Source organism: Syngnathoides biaculeatus, chromosome 20, assembly GCF_019802595.1.
Source record: "Syngnathoides biaculeatus isolate LvHL_M chromosome 20, ASM1980259v1, whole genome shotgun sequence".
In the NCBI taxonomy this organism is placed as follows: domain Eukaryota; kingdom Metazoa; phylum Chordata; class Actinopteri; order Syngnathiformes; family Syngnathidae; genus Syngnathoides; species Syngnathoides biaculeatus.
Window position 1 is genome coordinate 4109946 of NC_084659.1, and position 19937 is coordinate 4129882.

Genomic DNA, 19937 nt, shown 5'->3' on the forward strand with positions numbered 1-19937 from the left:
TTCTTACATTTCCTCACGGCCTTCGACGTACAGGTTACTCACGTTCGATGTTTCTTCAACATCCACGAATTGGTCGCAAACCCGTCTCATTGTTAGCAAGCTAAGCTAACGAATACTAGGCCGATAAGCAAGTTTAAGTTGGCGTTTCCACTCGCCCAACTTCTTATTGGTACTCACTATCCTCGTTGTATACGATATGTAGGTTTTGCAGAACGTGTAGATACTAGCGTTTGATGTTTTCCCCTTCTGTAAATATTGGAAAACAGACACTTTCATTGTTAGCGGTCCCAGCTAGGCTAATTTGGGCTGAGCTGCTTTGACGCGAACAATACGACTCCAATTTTGGTACTAAGATTGCACAGATGGTGGTTTTAGTCCACTGAAGTCGTCACCAGGAGCGTCCAACGTCGAGTATTCACAAAATTTGGTCCAAAATCAGTAGGATTTATTGGATTACGATCGGTCTTGTCAGAGCCTTTTGTTTAAGCTGCTACCAGCTTGAAGACCGAAAGCAACAAGAAAAAAACTGAATACAAATATGAAAATGTAATTTTTTTTTTACCAATTTTTTGCGACCCATGCAAAATCATAATACGACAATAGAATTCCACCGACGAACCTTCCCATGGCGAAGCAGAGTCTGGGTTCCCTGAGTCGGGATCACCAAGGTGGTCAAAAAGATCGTCAGTCGCAGGTGGGATTGCATGACATTTGACCAGTGTTACTAAAGGGTCTGGATGTGGGGTTGTCCTGGTTGACTGGATTGGAAGACTTAGGTGATGGGCCTCCTTTTTAAGAAGCGGGATTTGAAGGTGTGTTCCAACTACTGGGGGATCATCTAACCGTAACTCCTCAGGCTTCCCGGTATGGGGTATTCCGGTATGCTGGAGAGGAGAGTCCATTGGGAAGTTGGATCTCAGATTGACGAGGAGCAGTGTGGTTTTCATCCTGGCCGTATAACATTGAACCAGGTCCTCACCCTTAACAGTCTTCGAGGGTACACAGGAGAAGACAGTGACATATGTTTTGTTGACTGCGAAAAGGTGTTCAGCTGTGTCCCTTGGGGGGTATTTTGAGAGTATGAGGTACAAAACCTCAATACACCCTTTTTGGTCCCTGTACTACTGCTGTTTGTGTATTGCATTGCCCGCAGTAAGTCATTGCCCGGAGCCCAAACCACCGAGGTTTGGGTGAGAGGCGACTGTGGATCGGTTGCCACCGAGGCAGGGTTGAGGGGTGGCCGTGCATCGGTCACCGCTGAGGCATGAGTGAGATGCAGCTGTGGCTCGGACACCGCCGAGACTGGAGAGTTAGGCGGCTGGGTATCAGGCACCACAGCTACATGAGCAAGAGGCGGTTATGGATCAGGCACCACCAAGACATGAGGAAGAGGCAGCTGAGGATCAGGCGGAGTGTAGCGGGAGGCATAATGCTGCACTCTACTTGGGCGCCTTGTTTGGCCCCCACCACGGGTGACCCAGATAGATGGCCAAATGCCCCAGAAAAAGTCGAACGAAGAGGACTTGGGCTTAGGTACATGAGGGCTGGAAATGGGGGGAAGTGAAACAAATTGACTGGGACGAAAAATATGAAGGGAAAAACCAAAATCAGTGTCCGATCGAGCAGGCAGTCATATGGGTCGGAGGCAGCTCCACCCAGGGCAGTGGCTTGCCCAAGCCCCTGACAGTACGTAAGTCAGGGCTTCACAAGTGTCGATAGACGTGGCCCACTGTTGGCGGTGGCGCGGGCCGCCGTTTCATCCGACACGGAGGTGGGCTGAGTTGGGAAGGGTGCGGCTGTGTGCGGTTGCACCAGGAGTGGGGAGGAAAAATGAGTTCTTCCCCCCACCGGCCACCGGTGTGTGTGGCTACCCCTGATGTATTTACTTCACCCGGCATGGCTCCTCCTGAGTACGCTACCTCCAGAAGACTTGTAAAAGGGTTAGGTCAGTCTTAGAAGGGGAGACTTCACAACTTCACAGACAATATGGCCGCCACTGGGATGTCGAGTCATACTTTCGCAACTTTGCGCTTCAATAAAACACTCTCAGCTCACTTTTTCCGACTTGTATTGGCATCAAAGTGATGAATATTACATGTAGCTTTGATAACTATACCTATTTTAAAATGTTTCTTATGGTGTCAGTGGCACTTTAAGCACTTGTCCACAACAACTTGAATGAAAGGCTCTGCTGCACATCTTCGTGACTGGTGGTGGTCTCAATCTGTTTTGTCGTTGTTTTCTTGCCCTCCAACAGTGTGACAACCCTTTTTTTCCCCATGAAGTAAACAGACAATGAGCTATCCACCTGTTGCACACAAACGCACACACACACACACACACACACACACACACACACACACACACACCACACACACACACACCTTTGACCACAGGGGAGTGTGGTTGTGCCTATCAAGACTCCTGGCTGGCATTTTTCTTTCTACCTTTTATTTCCTCTTTCATCTTGTAGAGACAGCACGTGTGTCAGTCCTCATGTTACCTTATGTCGATAGTATGAAGTGTGGCATTGGCATGTTGCATGTATAGCCACGTGACGTCAACACAGTGTGCTGTGGGACGGGGCTACCTGCTGCGTACGGCGCACTTCCCACTGCCATCAATGGTGGACCTGAGCTCGGTGCTTCCTCCAAAATCTTCGCTCCTTCTTGGCTTTCTGTTTACTGTGCTAATGGATCGGCTGACAGATGAGGTCAGACTGGAATTCCCTTGGACTCGCAGATGATATCGTGGTAAGCAGTGAAAGCAGGGAGCAGGTGGAGAAACAATTACAAAGATGGAGGCATGCACTGGAAAGGAGAGGAGTGACTATTAGCCAAAGTAAAAAGCAAAACAGAATACAAGTGTGTGAATGAGAAGGGGGCAAGGGGGAAAAATGAGCAGACTTCAGTGCTCTGGACAGGTTTAGAGGCGAGAGGAAGACCAAAGAAAAGGTTGATCGAACCGGTTGTTTCAAGTATGTGTTAGAGAGTAAGATGCAGGACTTTGTACCCCAGTCCTGAGATCTGTGGAGCCGACAAGTTAACCTGTCGTCCTCTGTGCCAACGTATAGGATCCATCCGGCCATGTATTCTCTGAGCTGCTGATCTTCACAAGGGTCATGGGAATCCTGGAGTCTCTCTCAGCTACAGTCGGGCAGGTGGCAGGGTACACCATGAATTGGTTGCTAGGCAATCTCAGGGCACATGAAGACAGACGACAGTCACACAATCACACCTTGGGGTAATTTAGAGTATCCAACTTATGTTGCATAATTTTGGGATGTGGGAGAAAACTGGAGTGCCCAGAGAAAACCCACGCAGGCACGGGAGAACATGCAAACTCCACACAGGCGGGGACGGGATTGAACCCTGGACCTCAGTAGAGTGAGGCCATCATTTTATAGCTGCGCCACCCTGCCACCCTTTGGATTTTAATTTTATTTTGTAGTTCATTGTATATTTCTCGTGTTAATTGTTTATTGTTTGACAGGTGCTGAGGGCATCAGAGCATTTTTTTTACTGATTTTGGTTTGCTCATCTCGTATGTGTTGTGGGTTTTTAATCTTCGCTATAAGTTACTGTTGCCGTGGTAAGCCCCTCAGTCATTGTCAGATATTTGTTAGTTGGCAGGTCTTTTCCCACTATTTTCTTTGACCTTAGTTGGCTAATATAGTTTTCCTTCTCTCTTGAACTCAAGAGTCTGGCTGCAGACCTCACCTTTTAGGCCGATCACACATCTCAAGGCAAAGCAAATGTATTTGTATCGCGCATTTCATACACAAGGGAACTCAATGTGCTTTACATGATTAAAAGCATTTGAAAAAGAGATAAAATGTTTAAAATGGGACAAAAACAATAAAAAAGACAACATATTTTAAAAAAGACAATTAAAACCACATACGGTGCAAGTAAAATGATTAAAAAGTGAATATACTGTAAAAACCATGAGGAAAAAATAATTTTCAACCTGGATTTGTTCAACGTTGGTGACTATCCGCCGTTGTGGCTCAGCTGCTCTGTTTTTGAACTTGTGTTTTGTGTTAGCCATTTTATCGTTTTTGTGTTGTATTGTGTGTGAGATTAAATTGTCTTAAACGCTATACAACTGCCTTGTCCCATTTTGCTGGTTTGAAGAAATGGGACGTTCGTCTAAATTCGCACGTATTAGTACTTTTCCACTCGCATCCTCAAAGCAAACAATGTATCGGTGGTACTTTTTCTATGCATAAAACCATACTGTTGTTCGCAGATACTTCTGTCCCAAGTCTAGCCTCCACTTCTCATAACGTCATTGTGTGGCTTATCAAGTTTATTCCTCTATAGTTCCCACAGCTCTGAACATTGTTTTTGTTCTTAAAAATGGTAACTAGCACAGTTTTCCTCCATTTTTCAGGCATCTTCTCGCCCGCTAGTATTCTGTTGAATAAGTTGGTCAAAAACTCCACAGCCACCTCTCCAAATTCCTCCTACACGTCCACCGGGATGTCATCAGGACCAACTGCCTTTCCAGTTTTCGTCCTCTGTAGCAAAGCAAAGTAAATTTATTTGTTTCGCGCAATTCACACACGGGGTAACTCAATGTGCTTTACATGATTAAAAGTATTTGAAAACAAAGAGATAAAACATTTAAAATGGGATGAAAACAAAAATGACAACAAAATATATATATTAAAAAAACATACAATGAAAGAACTATCATTAAAAAGTGGTAAGAAAATGTTGAATGAAAAGAAATGTTTTCAACCTGGATTTAAAAACATTCACACTTGGGGCTGACCTCACCTCTGTTGGCAACTTATTCCATTTGTGTGCAGCATAATAGCTAAATGCTGCTTCACCATGTTTGCTTTGGACTCTGTGCTCCACTATTTGACCTGAGTCCGTCGATCTCAGAACTCAACTGGTTTTGTGTTAGAATTATTGTTAATATATTTATTATGGACTTACAACAAAGCCAAAGTATCATCCTTGTTTCGAAGACTCCTGGCACACAAAAATTCAGCCAGACAAAGTTATCATCCTTGTTTTTAAAAGCCTTTTTCACAGGACGAGCTCCCACACACACAGGTGCAACTCCTAATCTTCCAAGAAGTGGCCAAGGACAACTTCATCAATGCACACACATCATTATCAAAGTATGTGGCTTTGTTTACTTGCTTGCTCACCCCTCCTTTTGACCTTGTGTGTTTTCGGAAATAAAGAAAGAGGATGCAAGAGGCTGGTTCAGAATGTGTTTGAAGACTGTAACTGGCCTGTTTCCCACGTCCTCCGGATCAGAAAGACGATTTCTCGTCCGTTATTTGTGCATTTAGTTCAGCAAATTAGGTGACAAACCAAACAGTTTGTATTCCGTAAGTATTTCTTTAATGTATTCAAGACCTAAATCATTTAGTGATTTATAGACCAGTAGCATAACTTTAAAATCTATTCTAAAGCTGACTGGAAGGACTTTAGGGAGTTATATGCTCTGACCGCTTTGTTTTGGTCAGAACGCGAGATGCATCATTGTGAATGAGCTGCAGCTGTTTAATACTCTTTTTGGGGTCTCCAGTCAGAAGACCATTACAGTAGTCAAGTTTACTTGAGACAAAAGCATGGATGAGCTTTTCCTGGTCCGCTTGACACATACAAGCCTTCACTCTGGATATGTTCTTCAGATAGTAGAAGGCAGTTTTTGTGATTGATTTGATATGATTGTTGAAGGTCAGGTCAGAATCAGAACACCAATGTTGCGGACTTGGTCTTTGGTTTTTAAAGATAGAGTCCAGGTGTTTACTAAAAGCAATTCTCCTTTCTTTCAGTTTTGTTGTGAATTAGTTGAAAATTTTGCCTCATCCAGTTTGTTTTTCTGATTTAGACAGTGGCACAATACCTCAAATCAACTGTCGTCATCTGGAGACACTGCTAAATATAACGGTGTGTCATCTGCATAGTTATGATCGTCAAAATTAAAGTTTTGAAGAATTTGACCCAAGACTAGCATATACAGGCTGAACAGGAGAGGTCAAAGAACCGACCCTTGAGGGACCCCATATGTCACTGCCATTTGCTGAGACCGAGCACCTCCGATGGTCACAAAGTAGCTCCTTTCCTCCAGGTAGGACCTAAACCATTTAAGGACCTGTTCAGCAGTATATTATGATCTACCATATCAAAATACGCACTGACATCCAACAAGACCACAACTGACAACTTTCCTGAGTCAGTATTCAACCTTATATCATTTAACACTTTGATAAGAGCAGATTTGTACTGTGATGAGTTCGGAAACCTGATTGAAATTTGTCAAAATGCCCATTTAAATTCAAGAAATTGCTGAGTTGATTAAAAAAAACTTTCTCAAGAATCTTGGCTATGAACGGGAGATTTGAGATGGGTCTATAGCAGGGGTGCTCAATGCGACGAGTCGATCGCGAGGCAGTTTCGGTCGATTGGACGGCGTGCCGAGAAAAAAAAAAAAAAAAAAAAAAGACCACCGTCTTTTTTTTTTTTTTTTTTTTTAACTTTAGCTCATGTCCAAGCAATGACGGTACAGGAAAACACGCAGTAGGTGAGTTCCCCCCTATTTTAAGCTCTCGCTTAAGAAATCTTAAACAGTATGGATGCTGCAGTAAAGAATACGGAATGGCGGCCAACTTTTTCACCATGTCATTTTCAAAATACGTTTGCCTCATCTGCCAGTGTAGTGAAATGTGGAGCGGCATTTTCGAACTGTTTATGGAAAATACGACACCGACATTCCGCCGAAAACCAAGCTGACGATGAGAAAAGTGAACTAACTAAAATCCCAACTGGCTGCACAGCAGTCACTTTTCACACAATATAGTTCAGCTTTAGCGCAAGTCGCCACTGAAACATTATTTCCGGGTTCGTCACATCATTGTTAATAACGAGAAGTCCTTTCACGACGATCTTTTTTTTATAAGTAAGGCGGAAATATTATAGTCAATGAAATCTCTGCAGCTGTAAAGGAGTCGTTACATGGCGCTGTGAAGCACGTGGAGGGACATCCGAGATTGTGTTTCTCACTGCATTTGGACGAATCCACTGACGTGAGTGACATAGCCCAGGTGTGCATTTTCATTCGTATGGCGTTTAGTAATCATCAACATAAAGTCAGATAGTCACAAAAAATACTTTAAGTTAATTATGTTGTGTAATATTGGCTCATGCGGTAATGCAAGGAACACAACGTACATTTACACATAAAGAATCCTCAATATACTTTGAAATAAATATGTTTTGCATTTTTGTAGTGGGTAGATCTTTGTGATTTGGTCATTCCATTTTATCATTGGTCATTCTAAAAAAAAAAAAAAAAAAAAACAATTGAGCAATTGATTATTTGCTGCACATTAGTTCGCACTGACTTCACAATAATTTTTTTGAAAAAGTCAGATGGTATTGAGTCAAGACAGCTTGTTGATGGTTTCAACTGCTAGGCTTTTCTCAACAGTTTTTGGTCAACTGTATCAAATTCTGACAAGCTAATGAAGTTTTGTCTGGGTGGCTTCAGATGTGATGTTCAGATGCTCTATTTTTTTTTTTTTTTTTACTTGTGCTGGCATTTGACTTGATGGATTGTATTTTTTCACTAAAATAACAGGCAAACTCTCTGCATTTGTCCGATGTTACAAGTTCTGGATTCGTGGGGGTTGTAAGCTTGTCAACCAGAGCAAACAGAGCACGAGTATTTTTGAGGTTCTTACTGATGATTTCAGGATAGTGTTGCTGTCTAGCTCTGACTAACTCTTGGTTAAAATTACAAAGACACTGTTTGTAGAGCTCATAGTCAATTTGGAGTTTAGTTTTTCTCCACTTGCATTCTGCTTTCCTACACTCCGATTTAGATCTCTTTATCTCTCTCTCTTGTGCTCCTCCACGGTGTTCTAGGTTGCCTCAGGATGGTCTTGGTTTTAACAGGAGCGGCAGCATTCATGGCATTTGTGGTTTTTGAGGTGAAATTGTCCAAAAGTTCATCAGCTGTCCTAGCATTCACAGTCTGTGACACAGCCACAGTCTCCATAAACTTAGTGGCAGTACTCTCATTTATGTACCTTTTCATCATAGAGATAGAGGTTGTCTGAACTTTTGGAAGAATTCTGTAATTCAAAAACTACAAAAAAAATGGTCAGAAATAGCCACATCCTTAAAGGGGAAATCCGAGATTGCTCTGCCGAGCGTAGGGGAGCGAGCTCAAGGTTCCCCCTCATCAGGGGAGCGAGCTCGTCAGACTCTGCGTCATTCTGCCCGAAGAACCATCTGCTCGGCGGCATTATTTATAGGGTTCGTATGGGTCAGGGAATTTCTGGAATATCATGGAAAGAAATGTTGCCTTTTCCAGGTCTTGGAAAGTCCGATAAATAAAAAATATTTGGCTTGGGTCAGGGAATGTCATGGGATTTTTAATCACTGTGTGTGTGTGTGTGTGTGTGGTGTGTGTGTGTGTGTCACTGCCGCGATCGCACTCTCAAATCTGCACAGTCGAGCACGAAAAATCACGCGGGGAAAATATGGTACGAGTAGAAATACAGAGACATTCTCAGCGGACATAAAAACCAATCCAGCAGTGAACCACAGCCTGACTCAACATGGAAGCACACAGTCTCCTGAAAGTTTACCTGAATCCGTCCACCTTCGGGTCTTAACGGGGTACACTCATAATTACAAAAACCGTCCACCCACACAGTCTGGGCAGTGTAGAGCAAAGAGTAAGACATGCTGCTTGTGTTTACGCTCAATAATAATGGCAAAAGTTAAAAAAAAAAAAAGTGGTGTTGCTTTCATGAATGTCAGGTTGTGTGAATAATAGAACAAAAAGTGGTGCAACTGGATGAGATTTTCTCTTTTTTGAGTAAAAGAGGTCTGGTCTGAAGCCAAAGTAGAACGTACAGGATGCATAATCTTAAAATTCCACCTTGGCACAGCCTGATCGAGGATGAAACAGACAATACAGTGCATAAATAGCTAATTCTGTATTTTAAATATAGGCAACATAACATTACCCTTAAAACTGTTTGGGAGCATCATTCAGCTTTCAACATGCATTGCTAGATATTCTGGAAGCAATAATTCAGTTTTACACCTAGAAAAACAGACATGGATATCATTGCGGGTTAAAAAAAATTAAACAAAGTTGGAAGCGACCTTTCAAATTTATAGTTCATAGTCGGCTTATTAGGTAATGCATTTTTTTGCTTGTTGACATTTTCATTGTAAGTTTGCAATTTTAAGGTCTTGAGATTCCATCCCTTATCACACCTGCAATTTTATCTGCGGGCATGACTGAAAACACTTGTACATTTTTCAAATGTGAGTGAGTGGATTTTGTTGTTGCAGCTCAAAATATTGTTTATCATGTGTTTTAATTACAACAATAAACCTGTCAAGCAAAGACCAATAACTCTTGTGCATTTCCGGTTTCTCAAAATGTCTTGAATTGACGTCATTTTGTTCAGTTCATCCAAGCGTGGAGGTAGTGCGCACCTGAGCTCAGTGAAACAAACAAAGCTTCCAATTGCTGATGTGCCGATTTAACGACACATGGTTAGAAAATGAGCTGTGGCTGGCACCTTGCGACATTCATACAGCGAAATGTTCTCCATGCGGTAAACTCATTAACCCATCTAACATGGGAGAAGCTGCGTTGCGAAGTCATGTGAAGTCGGCTAAACACATCACAATAATCTCAAGGAAACTGAAGGATAACAACGAAGAATTTGACAATTTCCAACTTTTTCCGTGGGAGAGGTGACTCCGGAGAAAATGAGTTTGCCACGGTAACTGGCGCTGCTGCAACCGTTCGCAGTCAGCTGGAAACTTCAGTGACAGGTTAGTACATTTTAATTTCAACCCAAGAAATAGAGTTGCTGCTGTTGCACATGCTACTATCTACAGAAGAGAGGCATTTTTAAATTTATGGACCACGCCACTGCCCAAGATTTGCTTGATGCTTTTCACAGAGCCACTTAGTCATTAAATATGCAGCCTTTACTACAAATATCCATGGATGGGCCCAATGTTAACTGGAGATTTCATGATTATGTGCAGAAAGAGAGAGAACTGACAATATCCCTAAACTTCTCACATACTTCATGGGGCATTTAAGTGTGGAGTAGAAAACACAGGGTGGAATGTTAACAGCTTTCTGCAGAGTGGATTCTGGTTCTTCAAGAACACTGCAGCACGCAGGGAAGACTACGCCAATGCCGCGAGGAAAACTAACTCAGACATGCCCCTGAAGTTCTGTAAAACAAGGTAGGTTAGGGTGGGTGGTTAATTTTAGCTACGCCAATTGTTAATATTGGCTGTTACTATGATCAATGGTGTTTTTTTCCCCTCCACAGATGGGTGGGAAATGTGACAGAGCGAATCCAAGAAATTCTGCCAGACTTGTGTACCTATGTAGAAGTTGTGGATGCTGGCAAAGTAAGCAACCCTTGTACACAGTCATTTAATACCGTCAAAGAAGGATGCAAAGATCCCTTGATGCCTGCTAAAGTGACTCTCTCTATTTCCTTTTTTAAAGAAGTGACACCATTCCTTACAAGATTTCAGGCTGACAAACCAATGATACCTTTTTTGGCCGATGAGCTTCAGAGAGTTTTTAGGTCTCTCATGGGAAGATTCATCAAGCCAAATGTTGTGACAAAAGCAAAAACAATCATCGAGTTAATGAACGTAGATGTAACGGACAAAGCACAGCACAGCGTTCCAAATAAAGTGGTGCTTGGATTCACTGCTGAGAAGATGTTGAAAGACTTACTGTTGTGCGAAACCATATCTGAGAGAAGAGCACTTGAATTTCGGATGCAGGCCAAAGAGTGCGTGCAAACTGTGGTTTCCAAGCTGCAGGAGAAATCACCCTTGAACTACCCACTGGCACAAAATGCATCGAGTTTCAACCCACGCAACATGGCCTCAGAAGATACAGATGGTCAGCTTTTTAAGCTGAAAAGGATGTTGCACGAACTTGTTGAGGCCAACCGATTTGAAGAAAAATTCTGCGATGATATATTAAGGGAGTTTGTTGCGGAAACTGTGCCCGCAAGAAAAACAGATTTTAAAGAGTCTATGACAATGCTAGGGTCGATGAATTGTATGAAACTATGTAAAAAAAAAAAAAAAAAAAAAAAAAAAAGAAAGGTACAGTAATTTGTGGAACGGTGATAGAATTGTGTTGTTTCTGTCCCATGGCTAGGCCTCTGTGGAAAGAGGTTTTTCAATTAATGGGCAGATAGACGTGGAAAACCTTTCTGAGAAACCATATGTGGCCCAGAGGGGTATTTGTGACCATTTTCAGTCAGTTGGAGGGATTGGTAAAATTGTGATTACAAGGGATCTACTCCTTTCAGGAGCAGGTACACGGCAGAGGTACCATGGGTATCTTGATGACCAAAGGAAAGAACGAGAAATGGGGAAGAAAGCCGAAAAGAGACAGACAGCAATTGAAGAATCGGAGGAGATAAAAAAGAAGAAGAGAAGGCTGGAAACTGATGCAGCTGCACTAGAAATGTCAGCTGATGACTTGGCCCTTAAGGCAGAGGAAACGGGAATTTTGAGTTTCATTGCTAAGTCAAATAGCTCAAGACTATCAGCTAAACAAAAAAGAGAAGCCGTTTCTCAGGATACATGTAATGCAGTCTTCGCTATGATTTTGATGGGTAGAAAGGGTAACAGCAAACAAATATTTTTTTATTTTTGGCCTAATTCATAATGGACCTTTCCGACTTCAGCTCGCCTCCCTTAGCTACAGTTGCCATGCCCCACAATCTTTCAAAATGGCAACTGAACATAACAGGTTTGAACTGGGTTCTCTATCGCGTATTCCAAATATTAGGGTATGTTTTTTGCCAAATGCGCTAAGACTTGTCCAAACGAGTATCGAACCTCAGCTCAAGGCCTCCGCCACCTGAAAGCTCGGCTCATGGCCCGCTGCCGAGCTCGCTCGTCAGACTCCGTGTCATTGGCGTCCGAAGAACCATCCGGGGCTGCCAGCCCGGAGCTCCCGGGGGCGTTTCTTTACATCCACTTATGTCGCGTGTAGGCCTCTGAGTAGTCAGACTCCGCAGCATTACGCCCGAAGAACCATCCGAATATTCAACATTAATGACTGCAACTGATTCAAATATGTATGGAAGTATTCCTCCATCTTCCTGATCAACCGATACTGCTAATTCTTCATCAGATGAGGATAAATCTGAGAAATCACCACTGGGCATAATTGTGTCCAATGTAATCCAGCGTTTGGAATGGCATGTAACACGTCACACACACCCACGTCGGTCATGTGACTCGTGAAAATGTCAGCGCCCCTGCAAATTCGTAATTGTCGATAAAAAAATCTACTCAAAACACTATTAAATGAGAGAGGATTTAACATCACATTGTCAAGATAAAGTACATATTACATAATCTATTGGATACATTGTTAATGGAAACCACTGGATCAAATGTGTCTAGTATTGCAGAAAGTTCTTTGGATGTTTTTTCCATGTTATTGTCAACATGAATGTTACAGTCCCCTGTTATGACAAAATAGTTGTACTCAGTACAAATAACTTACAGCAGTTCTGAAAAATGCTACACAAATTTTCCATTGTATCTTGGAAGTCTATAAGTGATTAAAATGATAACCTTTTGGTCACTTTTAACTAAAAAACACAGATATTCAAAAGAGCTAAATTCACCCAGTATAATTTGTTTACATTGATTTAATGATTTAAAAATAACAGCAATACTACCACCTTTTTCCCTGTTCGACACTTGCTCATAAAATTACATTTAGCTGGTGTTACCTCATTTAGAGGCCCCGTAGCTCAGTAGTTAGAGCATTGGTTTGGTAAACCATTGGTCGTGGATTTGTATCCCACTGGGGGCTCCACGCGTCAGGAAGGGCAGTCCCTAACGGGACAAGCCGAAAGAAACTTACCTAATCTGGTGTTGCCTCATTTAAAATGGTATTATAGCTACTTTCTGTTAACCACATTTCATTCATTAACAAAAACTCAAGATCATAGGTTGTAATGATGTCATTAATCAACATTGATATGTTACCCAGTGACCTCATATTAAAAAGAGCTAGTCTCACAGAGATAGCTGGAGACAATAGACACATTTTATCCTCACTAAGTTGGAAGTTCTACTTTTTTTGTGCCATATTTCTTTGACCAACATTCTGTCCCTTGTAATTACAGGGATGAAAAATGCCTGATCTCCGTAGGGGTCTGAGTTATTCTGGAAAAGACCTGGGAAATATAATATATAATATGTCAGATCAGTCAAATCTCAAGTCCCATCATGCAGACCTTAACCAATGTCAGGCAGTAGAATTCTTTCAAAAGGAAACTGTCTTCAGTTTCCAGTTTCAGCATTGTAGTCATTGATGTACAGCACAGCAACAACTTTATTACATGCTCATTTCATTCCCATGCCACCAGTGACTGCACATTGAAAACTTTTTTAGTTCTTATTCGTTCAGCATCAAGGATGTACTCCCAAACATCTTCCACCTTCACAGTAATTCCAATCCTTTCCTAATTCCAAATCACTAACATGTGGCTGACAAGAAAGAGAAGCTGTTTCAACCTAAGGACCTTTTGCATGTGAGGCAAACATGATAAGCACTACACTATGTAAACGGCGTTGCAGTTACAACAAAAATGGAAAAGCACATGGATAGGAGCTGCCAGCCAGCAACAACTTTGATGTAACCTGATGAAAAAAAATGCATTTCACTGTCACCAAAAATCATAGTGGAATCAATAATCTAAATGATAAAAAAAAAAACTAAAAATGGTAAAAAAGGACAACGGAAAGAAAGTGACCATTGACAATTAATCAGGCTTTCATCATCTTTGTCATGAAAATGTGTACATATACAAAACATTAGTTCTCTGCATTTAACTCATCACAGTGAACACAAGACACTTGTTAGCAGAACAGGGAGCAGGGAGCAACTGAACCGTCTGGGGACCATTCAGTGTATCAGAACAGTGAGTTGTGGTAGCACATGAGCAAGACCATTGGTCCATGGCCATTAATTTGGGTGAATGTGGAAAAAAATGAAATCAAAACACCACTGTCATGCAATTATCCATTTTCTGAGCCACATAGCCTCACAAAGGTCACGGGAGTGCTGGAGCCTATCCCAGCTATCATCTCGCAGGAGGCGGTTCACCCCAAAATAGTTGCCAGCCAATCGCAGGGAACATAGAGAGAGACTACAGTCAAACTCACAATCACAATCAGACCAAACATCTCCAATTAATGCATGCTTTTGGGAAGTGGGAGGAAACCAGGGTGCTCTCCAGTGTCTTCTCACATGTCGTTTCCTCTCACAAGCAAGGATTTTCCACACAGAACATTTCCATCAATTGTCAGTGTGACATCTCATACCATGTTCAGATTCTTCTATCATATATTCATCGGAGCGAGGAGAGTGCGATGTCATCTCGTCACCATGCCTGAAAATGCAGGCATTTTATTTTTATTTTTGGGTGGTTTCCAATGGATAATACTATTTAATTGTTTTTATTGGGGAAAATGCCCTATGGGGGCACAAACCAGTGCAATCTGTAGGCCGGTCCCAAGCCCGGATAAATGCAGAGGGTTGCGTCAGGAAGGGCATCCGGCGTAAAAACTGTGCCAAACAAATATGAGCGTTCATCTAAAGAATCCCATACCGGATCGGTCGTGGCCCAGTTTAACAACGCCAGCCCCCGGCACTGCTAACCTGCAGGGCGTCGGTGGAAATTCAGCTACTGTGGGTCGAAGACAAAGAAGAGGAGGAAACCGGATCCAGCGTCAGAAGAAAAAGAGGAATGCACAGAGCCTACAACTGAGTAAAGGGACTTTGAATGTTGGGACTATGACAGGAAAAGCACAGGAGTTGGTTGACATGATGATTAGGAGAAAGGTTGATATTCTGTGCATCCAAGAGAGCAGGTGGAAAGGTAGTAAGGCTAGAAGTTTGGGAGCAGGGTTTAAATTATTCTACCACGGAGTAGATGGGAAGAGAAATGGAGTAGGGGTTATTTTAAAGGAAGAGCTGGCTAAGAATGTCTTGGAGGTGAAAAGAGTATCAGATCGAGTGATGAGACTAAAATTTGAAATTGAGGGTGTTATGTATAATGTGGTTAGCGGCTATGCACCACAGGTAGGATGTGACCTAGAGTTGAAAGAGAAATTCTGGAAGGAACTAGATGAAATAGTTCTGAGCATCCCAGACAGCGAGAGAGTTGTGATTGGTGCAGATTGTAATGGACATATTGGTAAAGGAAACAGGGGCGATGAAGAAGTGATGGGAAAGTATGGCATCCAGGAAAGGAACTTTGAAGGGCAGATGGTGGTGGACTTTGCAAAAAGGATGGAGATGGCTGTAGTGAACACTTATTTCCAGAAGAGGGAGGAACATATAGTGACCTACAAGAGCGGAGGTAGAACCACGCAGGTAGATTATATTTTGTGCAGACGATGTAATCTGAAGGAGGTTACTGACTGTAAAGTAGTGGTAGGGGAGAGTGTAGCTCGACAGCATAGGATGGTAGTATGTAGGATGACTCTGGTGGTGGGTAGGAAGATTAAGAAGACAAAGGTAGAGCAGAGAACCATGTGGTGGAAGCTGAGAAAGGAAGAATGTTGTGCGGCCTTCCGGAAAGAGGTGAGACAGGCTCTCGATGGACAACCGAAGCTCCCGGAAGACTGGACGACGACAGCCAAGGTGATCAGAGAGACAGGCAGGAGAGTACTTGGTGTGTCATCTGGTAGGAAAGGGGAGAAGGAGACTTGGTGGTGGAACCCCAAAATACAGGGAGTCATACAAGGAAAGAGATTAGGGAAGAAGAAGTGGGATACTGAGAGGACTGAGGAGAGGCGAAAGGAGTACATCGAGATGCGACGTAGGGCAAAGGTAGAGCTGGCAAAGGATAAACAAGAGGCATATGAAGACATGTACACCATGTTGGACACGAAAGAAGGAGAAAAGGATCTCTACAGGTTGGCCAGACAGAGGGATAGAGATGGGAAGGATGTGCAGCAGGTCAGGGTGAATTAGGATAGAGATGGAAATGTGTTGACTGGTGCCGGTAGTGTGCTAAATAGATGGAAAGAATAATTTGAGAAGTTGATGAATGAAGAAAATGAGAGAGAAGGAAGAGTTGAAGAGGCAAGAGTGAAGGACCAGGAAGTGGAAATGATTACTAAGGGGGAAGTCAGAAAGGCACTACAAAGGATGAAAAATGGAAAGGCAGTTGGTCCTGATGACATACCGGTAGAGGTATGGAAGCAATTTGGAGAGATGGCTGTGGAGTTTTTGACCAACTTATTCAACAGAATACTAGCGGGCGAAAAGATGCCTGAAGAATGGAGGAAAAGTGTTCTAGTTCCCATTTTTAAGAACAAAGGGGATGTTCAGAGCTGTGGGAACTATAGAGGAATAAAGTTGATGAGCCACACAATGAAGTTATGGGAAAGAGTAGTGGAGGCTAGACTCAGAACAGAAGTAAGTATCTGCGAGCAACAGTATGGTTTCATGCCTAGAAAGTGTACCACAGATGCATTATTTGCCTTGAGGATGCTCGTGGAAAAGTACAGAGAAGGTCAGAAGGAGCTACATTGTGTCTTTGTGGATCTAGAGAAAGCCTATGACAGAGTACCAAGAGAGGAACTGTGGTACTGCATGCGTAAGTCTGGTGTGGCAGAGAAGTATGTTAAAATAGTACAGGACATGTATGATGGCAGCAGAACAATGGTGAGGTGTGCCTTAGGTGTGACAGAGGAATTTAAGGTGGAGGTGGGACTGCATCAGGGATCAGCTCTGAGCCCCTTCCTGTTTGCAGTGGTAATGGATAGGCTGACAGATGAGGTTAGACTGGAATCCCCTTGGACCATGATGTTCACAGATGATATTGTCATATGCAGTGAAAGCAGGGAGCATGCAGAGGAACAATTGGAAAGATGGAGACATGCACTGGAAAGGAGAGGAATGAAGATTAGCCGAAGTAAAACAGAATATATGTGCGTGAATGAGAAAAGTAGCGGGAGAAGAGATAGCGAGGGTGGACGACTTCAAATACTTGGGGTCAACAATACAGAGCAATGGAGAGTGTGGTCAGGAAGTGAAGAAACTGGTCCAAGCAGGTTGGAACAGCTGGCGAAAGGTGTCTGGTGTGTTATGTGACAGAAGAGTGTTTGCTAGGATGAAGGGCAAAGTTTACAAAACAGTGGTGAGGCTGCCCATGATGTACGGATTAGAGACGGTGGCACTGAAGAAACAACAGGAAGCTGAACTGGAGGTGGCAGAAATGAAGATGTTGAGGTTCTCGCTCGGAGTGACCAGGTTGGATAGGATTAGAAATGAGCTCATTCGAGGGACAGCCAAAGCTGGATGTTTTGGAGACAAGATTCGAGAGAGCAGACTTCGATGGTTTGGACATGTTCAGAGGCGAGAGAGTGAGTATATTGGTAGAAGGATGCTGAGGATGGAGCTGCCAGGCAAAAGAGCGAGAGGAAGACCAAAGAGAAGGTTTATGGATGTGGTGAGGGAAGACATGAGGGCAGTTGGGGTTAGAGAGGAAGATGCAGGAGATAGGCTAAGATGGCAAAAGATGACACGCTGTGGAGACCCCTAACGGGACAAGCCGAAAGGAAAAGAAGAATTGGGGAAAATGGAATTTGACATACAAGCAAATGGAATCACCCACACTGGTTGAAGTGTACTTTATTAAGCCACCAAAAGTCAGTTTCTTTCCAGTGTTTGAACATAAAAGCAGATGAAATGGTAATGTTCTTGTCAATACAGTAAAATATTGAGTTGATTCACTTGATCGACATGTTAATGCTTATCAAGCCTTTCACATTGTTCCACTGGTGTTGACAGTTGCGAAGTCAACAATTGTGGTCTACACAAACGACTGCAAAACAAGGTACCCGGATGTCAAAGTCCTGAAGTTTGCAGATGATACCACAGTCGTTGGCCAAAGTTTGCAGATTATACCACAGTCGTCGGCCTCATCAAAGACAGTGAAGAGTCTGTGAATCGACAGGAAGTGGCAAGACTGAACCTTTGGTGTGGCCAACACAACCTGACGTTGAACACTAAAGACAGTAGAAATTATTGTGGACTTTAGGCAGGGTTCATACTCAGTCTAACCAAAAAAATTTAAGGGATTTTAAGGGGCATTCTTAGGGGCTGACACAAAAAATTTAGGGCTGACACGGAAAAAATTTAGTGCCGACACAAAAAATTTAGGGCCATCGTTGGAAATCAAAAATAAGGAAAAAAGACTCACCCAATGGTGCCATCAACCGTTCTTGGTTCATCAAATGTTCCGGTACCTCAGTACCTGTGACAGTGATCACCTGTCGCCCCTTGTGGTAGTTCTCATTGATATGACCGTTGTCAATGTCTTCAGACAACAGTCTAAGGAAAAAACAGATTCTAACTACAATTGCAACTATATACACAAATGTCTTCTACTGATGTCTGTTTCAGCACCCCTACTCTAGCTCCTTGAGCCTACCCAGTGCCTCCTCTATTTGTTGCTGCAGAGGTGCCAAAGTGTTTCTCTTGTCTTTTGCTCTGCCTCCGAGTGCATTGGCCTCGGTGATAAACCTCAGATTCCTCTTTTCTTTTGCCTCCTCACACAGCCTGTCAGCCTTCTCAATAAGCGTAGATATGTCAGTCTCTATTCTGGCTTTTTTGGCTTTGAGGCATGAGTGATGAAAAGTGGGCAGCGATGCCAAATGTAGCCAGGTACAAAGTCTTCCTTTCCCCACAGAGGCAGTTTTTAGCAATGTCACTGTCTGGGAACATGACTGGTAACACTTTCGAATTATTTTCACAAGATTTGCAACTGTAATGGCTGCAGATCACTTTTAAAGTCCACACAATCTCTGCCTTTTAACGAGTCAGTCTTCGTGTATTGAACTACGTTCATAAAGCCTGACTTCTGGCTGGTTGAAGTCGATCACTGCACAACTGTAGGTGCGCATGCACTGCTAGTACAACTGCCTGAAGTTGATGCTTCACTATCTTGATATTTTAGAAACAGATTCATACCAACGGAAGATGATAGAGTCTTTGCCAAATCAGCGTATCTCCTGTTTTTCCGGTGCGACTCCAGCGCTTTGACGCCCATCTTTTCAAGCTGGTAACTCTGCTTGCACAGATGGCAGTAAAACATGTGCCGATCTTTTGGATCTCGACGAACCCAGCTCCCAAACTCCTTACCTTCAACTCAAGCATCTTGAAAAATGCACTTCCCCATGATACAAGTTGGATCGTAACGAAGACGAAGTGAAATGCCTACTCACGGAAACAAACAATGGAATATCGTCAAGATGCCGACTAGTTGTCAACACGGTGACTTCCGTTGACAATTTCTGGCTGTTTTGGACGCCAGATGGATTGCTATTTTTTTTAAAATAGAAGATTTTTTTGGTGGGGAGAATTTTGGTGGTAGAGGTCCTCCCTTTGATCTTTTTTAATTTATGGCCTTTTTAGGGGCTTGAGCGGTTTTCGCGGATTTTTAAGGACTTTTAGGAGCCCCTAAATGCACCTTTGGAAATGTAGGTGTTTTTAGGGCCACGTGCGAACCCTGTTAGAAGGCATCCTTTATCACAGCTGCCTCTCACACTGTCGAAATGTCTTGTCAAACGTCAAGACCTTCAAGTTCTTGAGAATTACAGTCTCACAGGACTTGAAGTGGGAGACTGACATCAACTCAAAAAAGCATAGCAAAGGATTTACTTCTTGCTGCTACTGAGGAAACACGGCTTGCCACAAGATCTGCTCAGTTATACACAGCGGTCATCGAATCAGTACTCTGTACCTCCATCACAGTCTGGTTTGAGGTTGGCACAAGAAAAACACAAAATGACGACTGCAACGGACAATCAAAACCACTGAATGGATTGCCGGCACCAAACTACCCA